Source organism: Paramisgurnus dabryanus, chromosome 20 (assembly GCF_030506205.2).
Source record: "Paramisgurnus dabryanus chromosome 20, PD_genome_1.1, whole genome shotgun sequence".
Lineage (NCBI taxonomy): Eukaryota > Metazoa > Chordata > Actinopteri > Cypriniformes > Cobitidae > Paramisgurnus > Paramisgurnus dabryanus.
The window spans coordinates 34,965,993-34,980,550 of record NC_133356.1 but is presented as its reverse complement, the minus strand read 5'-3'; positions in this window follow the sequence as shown (position 1 = coordinate 34,980,550).

Below are 14,558 nucleotides of genomic sequence, written 5' to 3'. Positions count from 1 at the left end.
GTTCTTCCAGCCGCTGTCCGCTGCTACCGAACTACCACTATTTTACAACATAAGAAGGCGCAATTGGAGATCGATACATCTTGACTGGGAAGAAGGCGGCGAGCGGACGCCAAATCATCCAAAGTCAGTTGTTCAAAACCTCCTTTTTAGTTGACTTTGTGTTCACAAACAATGTTCTCAATGCTCGAGTTCACGTGTAGAGACACAGGCGATACTTTGAGCAAAATATCATGTTGTGTTGAGCCTTCTTTGTGTTGTTAAAATAGCGATTTTGATGCTCACAGCATATTGAAGGCATAGCTTCTAGTTCTTTTGCGACCACTTCAGGTCCTCAAAATGGTGGAAGACAAGTGAGTGACGTCAGCTGATATTCATGTATTAACTAAATTGTGTGTTCATGAAGGCCTGTACTACAGTTTCCTGCAGACAACGTGAAACATTGCTGAGGGAGAACTTTATTCACAACAAAAGGTGAGGAATATTATTAAATAAATATATTGTATATATTATATTGTGTATATAGTGTATGTGTTTGTATATACACATGTGAGTAACTTGGTTAACAAATAAATATGTGACTGCATCCTATGGTGTGACAGAAAAAATGTACACTGTTAGATGTCGCTGTAGATTTAGCAGCACTGTACTGTAAAAATCCACAGTACTATACTGTATGTGTACATTACAGTACAGTACTGCAGTTCATAATGCATTCTGGGTAAATTTGTTTGAGCGGGAACATTTTACAGTATATTTTGGTCTTGATGTAACCTTGCTGTAGCCATTGCTGTAATGTGCCAGGTGTACTTGCAATAATCAGAGAAAGTGCGCCAACGTCAAATCACACAGACAGAGGGAGCGCACAACTCTTGGCTGCAGCTGAAGGAGGACGATTGATTTCTGGCAGTTCGGTAAGTTTGAAATATTTCTGTTTCATGAAAACTTAATTTTTAGTTTAAGAATGTTGTCAATAGTTTGTCACAATATTGTTTTAAACGTGCAATGAGAGAGAAAAACGGTCGCCAACAAAGTTTCAATCTCCCTCAGAAAGTAAGCTCACGTTACACACAGATGTCTAACGTTACCGCTGCTTTAACTCGCTTTACACCTTTTTTTAATGAATATAGGGTTGTTTTAACTAAATTATGACGGTTTGTTGAGTTTATATTGTGTTGAAAGTGTGGTGACAATGAAACTATTTTTAACGAAATGGACAAAGACAACCCGCCAGCGCGGTCTTGCGGTCCCAGCATAACGGTCGTTTATCTCGGCGTTTCATCCGTTCAGTTAGCGTCAGAGAAAAGTATTAAGTTCGACTGTTTGGCAAGGCTGACTCGTGGTTGTAAATAGATAGGACTTGACACCCCGTCCACAGCATAGTACCGAACTAGTTACTCCACAGAAGTGAAAACAAGAAACCTCATATTTAACTGGATACATGCATCGAACTCATCGCAGCTTTAACTTCGACCAAATATAATTCAGACCTGGGCTCATCTTAATATCAGATGAACGAAAGGGATTGCCGCGCTTATTGTTGTTGTTATTATATTACGTTATATCAGCAAAAGCAGAGAATATCTTCTCTTAAGCGTTTTACACGCCCAGTAAGTTGTCCAATACATTTTTATGGCATATTGTTTCCACCACTTCAGATGCATTACACGCTGTATATAAGTTTCCAAAACGCATCAAATCAATGCACGAAAAGAGAATGGGCTCCGCATTTACGTACCTTTGTCTTCTCGTCTCTGTCATCTGATCCTTCAACTCTGGATGTAAAATAGTCCATTATAACATCGTGTAGGAAACTGGCATCACCAGGATTGCTCAGATTTAGGCGATCATGTTTATCTTTAAAGTGAGCAGCTAGCTACTAACTTGTTAAAAAACTTTGCGTGAAATAGTGTTACACCGCAGCCGTCCGGGTAAAACATTAAAGGGACAGTCCTTTTACCTTGTCACTATAAATCGCTATTTTCTGCACTAAACGAGACATTTTCAGAGATTTTCTGTAGACAAGATGTTATAGAATAATAATTAAAAAAGACTTATTTAGATATTTATATATAATATAACAACTAATATATATATATATATATATATATATATATATAATGTTTTACAACTGACTTAACACTTACAGTAATGTTTTATTTGTTAGCATAGCATGATATTAGATTTAAACACTTAATACATTTTTAAATCAAGCACAATGAACATTATCAAATATTATTAATGTTGTAAAATATATTGTTCATTGTTAGTTCATATTAGCTAAGGCATTACCAAATGTTAAGGAATAAACTCTTATAGTAAAGTGTTACTAAGTTTTCTTTTACCATTTCCTTCACAATGTCTACTTATTTCTATGGCTAACAGATTTTGTAACATTTGTCTTTTTTACAGTCTTACCATTGCTTGTAAGTCGGATTGGGTAAGATGGATCATCTTTAAAGGCACCAGGCAAGTACATGATGTACAGTTACAAGTCATGTATTTTTTGACTGCAATATTAAATGCTTTCACGTCACATGTAAAAGTACACAGGAATGTGCTGATCACTTTTTATTTGTAGTTTACATGAGTGTCATTGCACTTTTCAGGAGTTAAGGCAGATGTGGAGGCACAACGGGTGACACCAGACACACACCAAGCACATTGTTCGGTAAGTTTGCACTTTACCACTACAGTTTCTTTAAATACCCATGTATACACTCATTCACAATTCCCACACACAACACTGTAACACGACCATACACAACATGTACACAATTGTCTTAGTTTGCCATGTAGAAATATACAAACAGAAATATTCAGACTTTGGTTATAAGAAATTTAATTTAATAATTGTATTTATTTAGCAGAGGTGTCCCTGGACTTTATTGACAAAAGATTTTGTTTTCAGAATAAAAAGTTGTGTCCAAATCAGTAACAATTGTACTTTCTGTTCAGGACATTCAATCATGACATGATCCATGTGGATGCTGTCCATTGAGGAAAGAGTTTGTTCAGCGGTAAGTGAATCTTCTGTATTTTAATGTAATTAGGTGTGGAACAGTAGAATAAGAGCAAAAGGTTTCAGAATAGGAGTAAATTCAAGGCTGAGTTTAGTTTTTTAAGAATCTTTTTCTATCTTATATTTGTTGACTTAATGTTTATGATATTTCTAACAGGTTTCTGGATAGAATTAATTCCAAAGATGGGAAAAGTGCACATCCAGACAAGGAGCAAGCAAAAAGACAAGGAACTTGGTGCAGAGAAAAGCTGTGGCCATTAACCCCCATGTGAACAGCTTCATGCAGTCCCTGATTGAGTTCGAATGGACGACTTCAAAGTAAAGGCCACTGTGGTCTGTCTGCCACAGTTTAATGCATTTATTTTTAGTGTTAAATGAAATTCAAGTAGAATATTTAAAACTATGGGCCAGTGTTCTTTTTACCACAGTGAAATGTTACCTTTTAGTCGATGATGGACTTTAAACTGAAAACTTCAAACTATGGAAGAGTGTTCTATTTGCCAGAGTTAAATATGTTACAGCAGGGGTCTCCAAACTTGTTTATACTTGTTGATTTTATTTTATGTTACTTGATTATATGTTTATTATTGTTTAAAATCTTGTTTTAAATATGTTTTGTTTCGATTAAATGTTTTTTAAATAAAATGTTGATACAAACATTGCTTGGATTGCCTTTTAATTCATTATGTCATGTCAAGGATAGCATTTTTACCATATTAATAACTATAGATTTAAACCTAAATATCTAGCTATTTTATATAATATTATTGTATTAACTGTAATAAGTAATAAATAGTATTTATGGGTCAATATAGACATTACAGTAAATTACTGTAAAAATAGACTACTGTAATAAAATATTGTAAAATTACAGTACAGTACTGCTTTGTAACTATACAGTACTAGTTTGTGTACTGTAAAATGGTATTACAGTACAGTACTGTAAAACCAAAATACAGTAACTTACTGGCAACCGTGCTGCCAGTACCGTACTGTAAAAATACAGGGAAATCGTTAACAGTGTAGGGAAAAGATTTGCCCTAATTATAAATATAGATTATATATCTTTTCAAACATTTTTTATATTATTTGTAATTCTAATGAGAGTTTATTATCAGTTTTCTTTAAAACATTTTAATATACAAGTTTAATGTGTTGATTATTTCAGAATTCAAGCAGTATAAATTTATAAAGGTTTTAGGACATAATTGCTGTTTAATGTTGCAGGATAATGATGAAGAGGCGGGACTTGAGTTGTAAAGAATGGATCTTCTAGGAGTGGCAGCCCAAGGGATGCTAGAATTGTTATCGAGGCCTTAAAAGTGTTCCCAGGGCATGCTTTATCATTCCTTTCATTCCTTTAATGATTTATAATGGGACCATGCACAATTTTTAACATAAAATTTTCATTTCATGTATTGTACCTCCTTGTATCACAGATACCTCCAGTATCCCAGGCATCTTTTCAGGTGTTTCAGAAACTTTTCATGGAGCTAGATTCTTCAAAGTTTATAAACTGATTATAGTACAGTAAGTCTAAACTGCTGTCTGATGTTCTGGGTGTGAATCAATGTAGCAGAACACAAACATGGAACCTTTCGTAGTCGGGGAAATGTGAACGGTTTTCTTTAAAGACTGTAAAATACTTTTTGAAGTGTACACTGTTACAAATACACCATTAAAAATGAGATGCTTTCCTGCTCTTTTGACATAAGAATTGATTCATCTTTGTCTGTCATTCTGAAATCAGATATAATACTCATTACTAATAATAATATTAAAGGGGCAATCAGTAGGATCTACCCCCATCTAGTGGTGGAATTGTATTTTGCATTCAAACTAACAGTGCTTACTAGCTCCTCCCCTTTCCAAATGCGTGTTGCAACGACGGTAGCCGTTAAGAACTCACTGATCTCCTTGTCCGTTGCAGCTGGTTCACGTGTTCTGAATGAAAACGCGTTGTGGAAACGCGTTGGTAGGCAAGTGCTTTTTGTCCCTCTCTGCTATTATAGTTTATCAATACGGCGGAAGGATATGGATGCCTCCTTGGACTTACCCGTTCAATGTAAGTAAAGAGAAGAAATTCTAAGCTTACAAACAAAAGTCAGATCACTGGCAAATGTCATTTGACACCAACGAGGACATATTTATGAATAAAGACATTGATTTTGATTAATAAAACACTTAAAATCCTACTTATTGCCCCTTTAAAGAATACATTATAAATCATGATGTTAAATTAAAATAGTATAATTGAATAGTATTTATTGTATAGTGCTAGGTCTTTGTCCTGTGTACCCAATATTTAGTTTAAATTTAAATTAATTTCTAATTGCAAATTGCAGTTTACCTTTTTGAATGGGTTTCTATTAAGGAGTTTATGGAGTAATTCTAACTCAAATTTTATTTGTTGAATTTAATTAATGATATTGCTTGTAATCTGTTGCCACACTTTTATTGAGTAGATATGGCATAATATTTTTTATTGTATAGTGCTAGTTCTTTGTCTATACCCAATATTTTTGTTTAAATTGTAATAAATTATTAATTGCAAATTGCAGTTTGACTTTTTAAATAGGTTAATATTAAGGAGTTTATTGAGTAAATCTAACTCAATTTTTATTTGTTGAATGTAATTAATGATATTGCTTGTAATCTGTTGCCACAATTTTATTGAGTAGATGGGGCATATTATTTTTTACAGTGTACACATTTTATGAGGTGGCTAATTTGTATTCATTTGTACGCCCACATTTATACATTTTTGTATAATTTGCTTTCACCCGTGACGTTGGAGTTTGGGTTTCGCTATTGCTTTTTTATAATTGTATGTTTTTGTATGAATTCATATGAATTAGCCAACTTGTAACATATATAGGTATTCTCATGAGATCAAAATGGAAAAACTCTTGTCACCCTTGTTAGAATTCATTTTGGAGCTTGACAATTTAACCGCTCATGGCTAAGAAATCTCCCCATTTGAAAACATAAGCATGATTAAAACATTTAGGCTAACTAATTAAAAAAATTAATAAAAGCTTATATTACATTGTTATGCATAATGCAAAGGATGTGAATTTTGCCCTTATAAGAACAGCCCAAATGAGCTCATTTTACTAATATTCCCAAAATCCAATTAAAGACACAAATGGTGCAGAGTCTGCTTTATGTTTAGTTTTACTTTGTCACTCACTTAATCTGGACATGTTCCATTTCCCTGCAACATTAAGTTAATTTGCAGATTTGTGCTTGTTTCAAATTAAGTGTAAGCTATATGTGGATAAATAGCATAGCTTAAAGGAAATACTTTCAGTATCGTAAAAACCTATTGTCAGGAGTGTACACAGACAAGAGAGACGAGAATATAAATAGCAGGTAAGTTTATTCATAAATAAGCACACAAGTCAACAGATGATCGTCCAGGTTGATCTCTGATGGAGAAGGCAGGCGAGTCTTCACACAGACACACTTCTTGACAGTCCCAATGTGAATAACTGACGTTACTTTCCTTTTCTTTTGCAGAATGGATACGGGGTGCAGATGATGGGAATAGGGATGACTTCGGAGCTGGATAAGATACCCAACAAGGTAGTTGATAGTCACTAGTCACGTGAAATATGACGTCTGAAGCAAACACACTGGTTGAATGTTTTGATAGCCCAATCTGGCATTGGCAGTTGTAAAACTTAGCAGCTTTATTTTTCATATAAGCAAGGGCAAACCATGGAGAAGCTTTTTAAACTGTTTTTGTGTACTCCAGTATCATCTGTCCCATGCAAGAGAATAATCTCCAAAGCTAGTGAAATTGTGGAAAAAATTAAGAAATCTCATGTCACCAAATTGATAGCCTATTATAAAATATAAAAACAATCATTATTATAAAATTATATTCCTGAATAAAAACCACAACATTTAATGAATGTCCTTATTTCCGATTGTCCAAGCCCTGTCCCTAAAAGGGGCAGTAACTTTAGCCTACTTGCATTTCATCGTTGCATTACATTTACTTCACCAGCAGTTGGTGCTGTGCATGTTCTGTTTGAATGAAGCTTGGAGTAATAAACCATTTTTAATGCAATTGCATCGGAAAGCAATAATGCTTAGAATCACAATCACTTTATTTGGCCATCGCTAAAGTTCGGTAGGAGAGAACTATAGCATAGAGAGACATGAGGTAAGTCTAACGAGACCAGACAATAGGTGTGTTCGAGTTCATGCAGTGCTGAAGAGACCGATCGGTGAGGTTTGCCGCTTGCAGTCGAGGGAGGAGTTGAAGACGGAGCCATCAAGTTGAACACCAGCTGCTTGCTTTAGTGACGTAAAGTGTTGGGGAAAGTTACTTTTAAAAGTAAGGCATTACAATATTAAGTTACTCCCAAACAAAGTAACTAAGTTACTTTTCATAAAAAGTAATGTTTACGTTACTTTTTTGTTACTTTTGTGTTACTTTTTCTTGGCTGAGGCTTGAGCTCTTTCAGGCCTTGCAGGTGTTTTTTATGACTGAAAAGTTTTGTATTCAGAAATTGCATATTTCATCACAAAAATGTCGATCTCTGGCCTGCCATCTCAGTTTCAGACTCAAAGTGTTTCCACACAGGCGTGTACATGCATAATGTGACTACGTTTAGTTTAATTCGGTACATATTTTTTTCATCGAATTGATTAAACTAAAAAAGTAACTTGCATTACTTTTTTCAAAAAAAGTAACTTAAATATTAATGTTTATTTTTAAAAAGTAATGCGTTACTTTACTCGTTACTTCAGAAAAGTAATATTACCACACCCCCACAGTGTGCGCATTGTTTCTTATTTTTAATCGCGAATGAAATTAATTGGAAAGTCAATTTTTCAAAAAACAAACTTTTTAATAAAAAGTTGCAACCAGAAACACTTTATATTGAATGTTTTAATTGCTGCTTATACTGTATGCCTGAAAATAACAGGAAACATATAGAAGGTATTTTTGGTATTTTTTTTAAATTAATTAAATTATCAAAAATTAAATCACCAAGGCTGAATCCGTAATCGCATACTTACTGTGTAGGTACTGAATTTCACTGAGTACCTACTTAACGTGCGCTAAGACAGTACGTACGTTCCCGTTAGGTATGTACAGCATCCGCCATGTTTACATTATCATGCGACCTATGACGTAGTAGGCTTGTTCGAGTTCATGCGGAACCACAAGAACCAACAGGAGATTGACATCACAATACCGCGAGAACGACTCGAAATCTGAGTTCTCTGTATAATTTCTGGAATCGCTCTCACGGTACTTTGATGTCATCCACCTGTTGGTTCTATCAGCGTTGCATGAACTCGAACAAACCTAATAACAGGCATGAAAACGTATGCGTTATCAATTATTTTTGCAAATTTAAAAATAAAATAAAATTGATTTGACATTTAATTTTCCATATATTCTTAAGACAAGACTGCCAATATTAAAATAAAAATGCAAACTTTAAAAGGAATCTTTAAATACATTTTTAAAAGGCTTTTTATTCATGCCCAAGCAATAATAGGGACAAAATTAAAATTTAAAGATCAGTTTTAATTTTATGTTCTCTTTTATTTATTGGGTTTCATTTTCAACTTGTATGCAAATTCAATGTTAATCAGTGGGTGGGGTTTCCTTTAAAAAAAAAAGGGGGATTGGCTGAAGCAGTGTTGCCAACTTAGCTACTTTATTGCTACATCTAGTGACTTTTAGACCCATTTAGACAAACCTAGCAACTGTTTGGATGAATCTTAGCTTCACGTCTGTACAGATAGGCTACTGTGTTTCTTGTACTGGTCTAAGAGTGCCGGGTCTTGCTGTCACGGTGAAATGTGTGTCTCTGTGCATGGAGCTGGACAATGAGCAACATTTAGACTGTACGACGCGTGGAAAAGATTTGCATACATTGTTTACATTTCAAAGGAGGAACAAACAATAAAAAGTGTCTGGTTTGCTATTATGTGCGTATTTTCACACATCTGATCCGGTGAGGCATCAGTCATTCTCATCAAATGCATACACATAACACACAGTGTGATTATTGTGCAATACATACGGCAAATTCTGGGAAGTACTGGCATATCATATGCTCGCAAAATTGGAATTTAGCTTATACATACTGTATACATCCGCTTTGAAAAATCTAATTTGGATGGAATGATGCTTCACTAGTTGAAAATGAAATAATTTAATAATGTTTTACATTTTATTTAATTTTCAAATTTGGGACATATTTTGTGATTAAGTTTTTTATTTTATCATGTAAATAATTAATTTAAAAAACATTTAAATTACCAATAGAGTTTGGTCTTTAGCTTCTTTCATTTTTAATTTATTCCATGACACAATATAACACGTAACAATATATATATATATATATATATATATATATATATATATATATATATATATATATAAATAAATGAGTTTTACCTAAAAGGCACGGGATCATTTTCATCAGTGAGGAGAACAACCACGAAGAGCTGTGTCCCCATCTGGGCTGCATTCAGACTGGGCTGCATCCCGAAAATATTGCACAAAGTTTTTTTTTAACAGAAACGGTGATGCTTGGATCACCCTGTTCTGATGACGCAACAGCTGCAACTACAGTAGCTGAGAAAGCAATTATTTGTGTTCTTTTTTAAATGTTTCTCGCGCCTGATGAAATCATTATAAATACATGTTTAATACTGTAAAATACGCTCAATGTTACATTCACCGCCCTTGAACACAGAATGAACATTTCAACTTAAACCCATTGAGCGAGCTATCTCTTTAGTACCGTGTGGTTTATTTACATATTGCTGCTGATTGGACTGCAGTTCTGACACAGTCACCAAACAAGATAAAAACTTATATGAGACCCTGGTGCACACCATTTCCAGGAAACATGTTGTTCAACCCAGAAAACTGTAGTAAAATGTTGCGCACTGCTTTGAACTTTAATGTGCCCCTGGTGATTCCATGATACCCATTTTGAAATACACTAAATAAATAGAGTATAAATACACCCTTGACTGCATGACTGAATGCATTTAAAGGGCACCTATTGTGGCCTTTTTACAAGATGAAATATAAGTCTCAGGTGTCCCCAGAATGAGTCTGTGAAGTTTCAGCTCAAAATACCCCACAGATCATTTATTATAGCATGTCCAAAATGCCTTAATTTGGGCAAAAAGCGCTGTTTTAACATCTGTACCTTTAAATACAAATGAGCTACAGCTCCTCACTCCCTTACAAACAGACAGTGAGCGCTTTCAGTTCAAATAGATTTGATTAACACAGTCTGAGACAATAGTATCTAGTGGACAGAGTAGAACTCGCTGAGAGTGGAAACTATGGTCATACAGGACTGTAAGTGGGCGGGGCTTGATTAATATGACCACACATTGATAAGAGAATCAAAACAGCATGTCTAATGAGACTGCTTTGGTTTAATTGGGATTAAAAAACAAGGAGTGGGTGGATTTTTTTCATCATAGGGTGGTTGTGTTCCCACACTGCCAACACAAATTATGTCCAAACACCTTGTAAAAGTGGATTTTGCATAATAGGTGCCTTTTAAGAAAGTTTTATGGAATTTGACTGATGGCCTTTATTTTTTTGTATACCACACTTATTACCGGATATACACGACATTAATCTGACAGCTGTCATCGTTTTGCAATTTCAAATGCTATACCCTCCTCCAGGATCAACAGAAATCTTTCTAACAACTGCATACAGGATATGAGTCTATCAAAACAGCTTGACAGGAAAATAATATGACCTGTTTGGTTGCCATGACAAAATCTTGTCCATCCTTGGAAATTCAACTCTGAGTCTGATCTGAGGGAACAGTGAAAACAAATTTCATCATTTGAGTTACAGGGGTGATACGTTTCTCTCCGAGCGCTTTCACAAGCGTTGGCAGAGTCAAATGACATGGAGGTTATAAAGTCGCCCTCCCCCCACTTCTCTCCTAGTGATTATTTCTGAGTTAGAAGGCTTATGAAGGCTCGCCGTGCGACGGACAGTAGCAGCTGTGGCTTGAATGATAAACACGCCACGCTCCAAAGATTGACGCCCATTCTTACGGTCCGCGTTTACCGGCAGGGTTGAGAATAATTATGGGGATAGTCACTGCAGGTGTACATCCAGCAGAATGGAAAACAGATTTGTTTCAAGGGAAACACTTGATGATTCAAGTTCTGTGCTGAATAAGCCAGACGATTGAAGTGCTACCAATGTTTACTGATTAGCCAGAGAGCTGTATATCTTCTCATTTCAATTGCAGACTCACAGGACTTGTACAATCTATTCCCATCTCAGCACAGCGTTAAAACATTTGGAATAAACAGAGCAAACCAGATAGGGATGGGTCTTAAGTCAATATCAAAATCATCAGAATAAAAGATTTATACAGAGCGTTTGATTTTGTTAGTGTCTGTGATGAAAGATTAATGTCCCAGTGGGGTATTTGAATCGGGTATCATAAATCAACTACAACGGTCTTCTTTTTGAGGATGTCCAACAAAACAGAAGTTAATTTGTTTAATTAATCCTGACAGACAGACAGACACAGCAGTACTCTCAGGCTCAGACGTCAAGCCCATAGACTGTTGGCTGAACATCTGACGCATACAGCAGCACACATAACTGAAAACACTTCAGCAGATTCAATCTTCTGATTGGTTGAAAAATACAAGATTTCCAGTAGTCGTGTGTCGCGTCGCGTTCTTTAACGGTCTGCCTCCAAAAATAAAACACAAATCCATCTGATCGAAGTACGCAAGGTTTAAAGGAAAAAATCTTTAAAAGACATAAAAATTTGGCTTGAAGCAGTTAGTGGAATCTAAAAGAGACATTTTAACATATTTTTATATTTTGTTGTTATATATTTTAGAGACATTTGTGAATGATGGTTGCACACTGGTCTGTTATTGTGAAGACAAAAACATTGAAAACATAATTGGTTGCTTTACGTCTCAGCCATGGGGGGTTCTTGGCCATTCATGGTTCCCAGATCTTCCGTTTGGCTAAGTAATGATCAAATCACATGATTCAATTCAAATTGGTTCTATTTTTATACCACAATTTTGCATTGTTGCAACAAAGCATTACAGAAAAAACATTTTAGCACAGACATAAAAGACTCAAAAAAGTGTATGAAAATTATTAAAGGAATATGAAATAAATACAAATTTGCAATATTACCATGCAATAGACCGAAGCGGATCTGCCCCAGAGTCTATTGCCATTAGGGTGTGCAAGCCTAGAATATAGTTTCTTTTTATGTATGCAGGTGTACAGGGTACGTGCATGATCGAATTCGTGCAGGTGGGGGAAAAAATACGGCAGTGGGCGTACAGTTTGTGTGTACTTTTCTGATGTTTCCGTCTTGTTCACTGTATGCATAAAAACTTTACTATATTTTAGGCTTTAGCATTACTTTCTGTAAATATAATTGTCTGTATGATTGTTATTGGACTGTTATATTCATTACTGTTATATTCATACATTGATTACATTTAAGGAGTAGCCTACCATAAACGTAAGTGTTCAACTTTCTGGTCACAAACATTATGCTAAGTTTACATTAACTATAATGTAAAAAGCATGCATTATAATACGTTACATTAGCTTAAAGGTGCCATAAATAAAAAACTGTATTTATGTAGGCATATATGCATAGTAAGAGTTCTGTACATGGTACTGAAATAGCGTGAGCCTCAAATGCACTTGTTCCCTCATTTTTATGTAAACCTTGTGCATGCAAAAGGCAGCTGAAAAAAAGGGGACAATATAAACCTAACACAGACGTAACGTCACAGTCGAGATGTATGCGGCGCCCCAAAATTAAATTACACATTACATTCATTACAAAGTTGCTAAAAACAAAGTTGTGACTGCTGAGTTGGTGCTAATTTATGATATATGCTAGTGTTTAGGCTGAAGTTCTACTACTGACTTTAGTTACATTTTGCAGGTCCATACGGAAAAAACAAAAACTTACAGTACCACTCAGAAACGTCTATTAACAATCTCCAAACAATTAGTTGTTCCTCAAAATCCTTATTTTCATCTGATACAGGCTCAAACATATAAGATCTGTTTACTAATGTTGAGCTACTGACATGAGCCTTGGAGCAGAGCAATCAGAGCAGAGCTCAACATTATTATTCATCACCTTTCCAAAAATAGACCATTTCATTCAAATGACAATTCCTAGGGTTGTACATGGACATGTTAAAATGTTTCTGGATAATTTGTGCACTTAATAAAGCCACATACCTTTTGTGTAAATATCAAATAACAATTAATTTCAAAGCATTCTTTGGCACCTTTAACAAATTAATTTAAACATTTCAACTTGTTTTTATAAGTTATGTCAACTTGAGTCAAAACTTAAAATAGTGGATTAAATTGCAGTTGTGTTGCATTTTACCCCTTTATGGTCCCCTTTAACATTTGGTTGACTATAAGGATTGTTGAACCAAGATGTTTAATTATCATTACTAACACTCATCTTCAAACACATTATTGTGATGTTCTCCCAAAAGACCCTCTACTGACTGTAAGTAACATATTTGTCAGGGTCCTGCCTAGGAGTCTTGTGTTGTGTTTGTATTTAAGTCGTGGTGGCAGGGTTCTGGCAGTCTCAGGCTTTATGTGGAGGCTCATGCCTTGTTTATTGTGGCATGTGCCTCCGGTGTCTTGTCATGTGTCCCCGCCCCCTTGTTCTCCTGCTTATTAGTAATCATTGGTTTTCTCCCATCACCTGTTCCCGCTCGTTATCTTGTTTGGTTTTTTCTATTTAATGTTATTGTGTCCCTAGTTCTGTGCAGGTTCATTGTGTTCTGTTTCTCGTGTTCGTGTACTTTCAAGTCCAGTTATCAAGTCAAAGTTTAGTGTTATCTGTCAAGAGTTTCATGTTTTGTACCCCCTCGTGGATTGTTGTATTGTTTACCATTGTTGTTACTTGTCATGTTTTGTTGGTTTGTGTCCATGTCTCAGTCAGTCTTGTCTTTTGTCTAGAGCGGGTGTAGGCAAGTTCGGTCCTACAGAGCCGCAGTCCTGCAGAGTTTAGTTCCAACCCTAATCAAACACACCTGAACAAGCTAATCAATGTGTTTAGGATTTAGACAGCAGGTTAGATTATCAGTGCTTAGGCTAAAATATGCAGGACTGCGGCTCTCTAGGACCGAACTTGCCTACCCCTGGTCTAGAGTGTGTGCCCTTGAGGGATGCCAGATGGCGTCCATTGGGGGAAGTGTACTGTCAGGATCCTGTCTGGACTCTTTCTTGTCATAGTTTTTAGCTTCTTGAGACAGGGTTCTGGCAGTACCATGTTTTGTCAAAGCATGTGGCTTTGTTTATCAGGCCATGTGCTTTGCTTGTCTCGTCTATCACCCCACCCCCTCGTCTCCTCATTAATCACCTCATTATTGTTTGAGTCATCTGTTCCCCTCTTGATTTGCTCCCCTATTTAAAGGCGCAAAAGAGGATGTTTTCCGCCGACTGAGAATCCAAAGACCGTTACTGACTTTTTTAAATAAG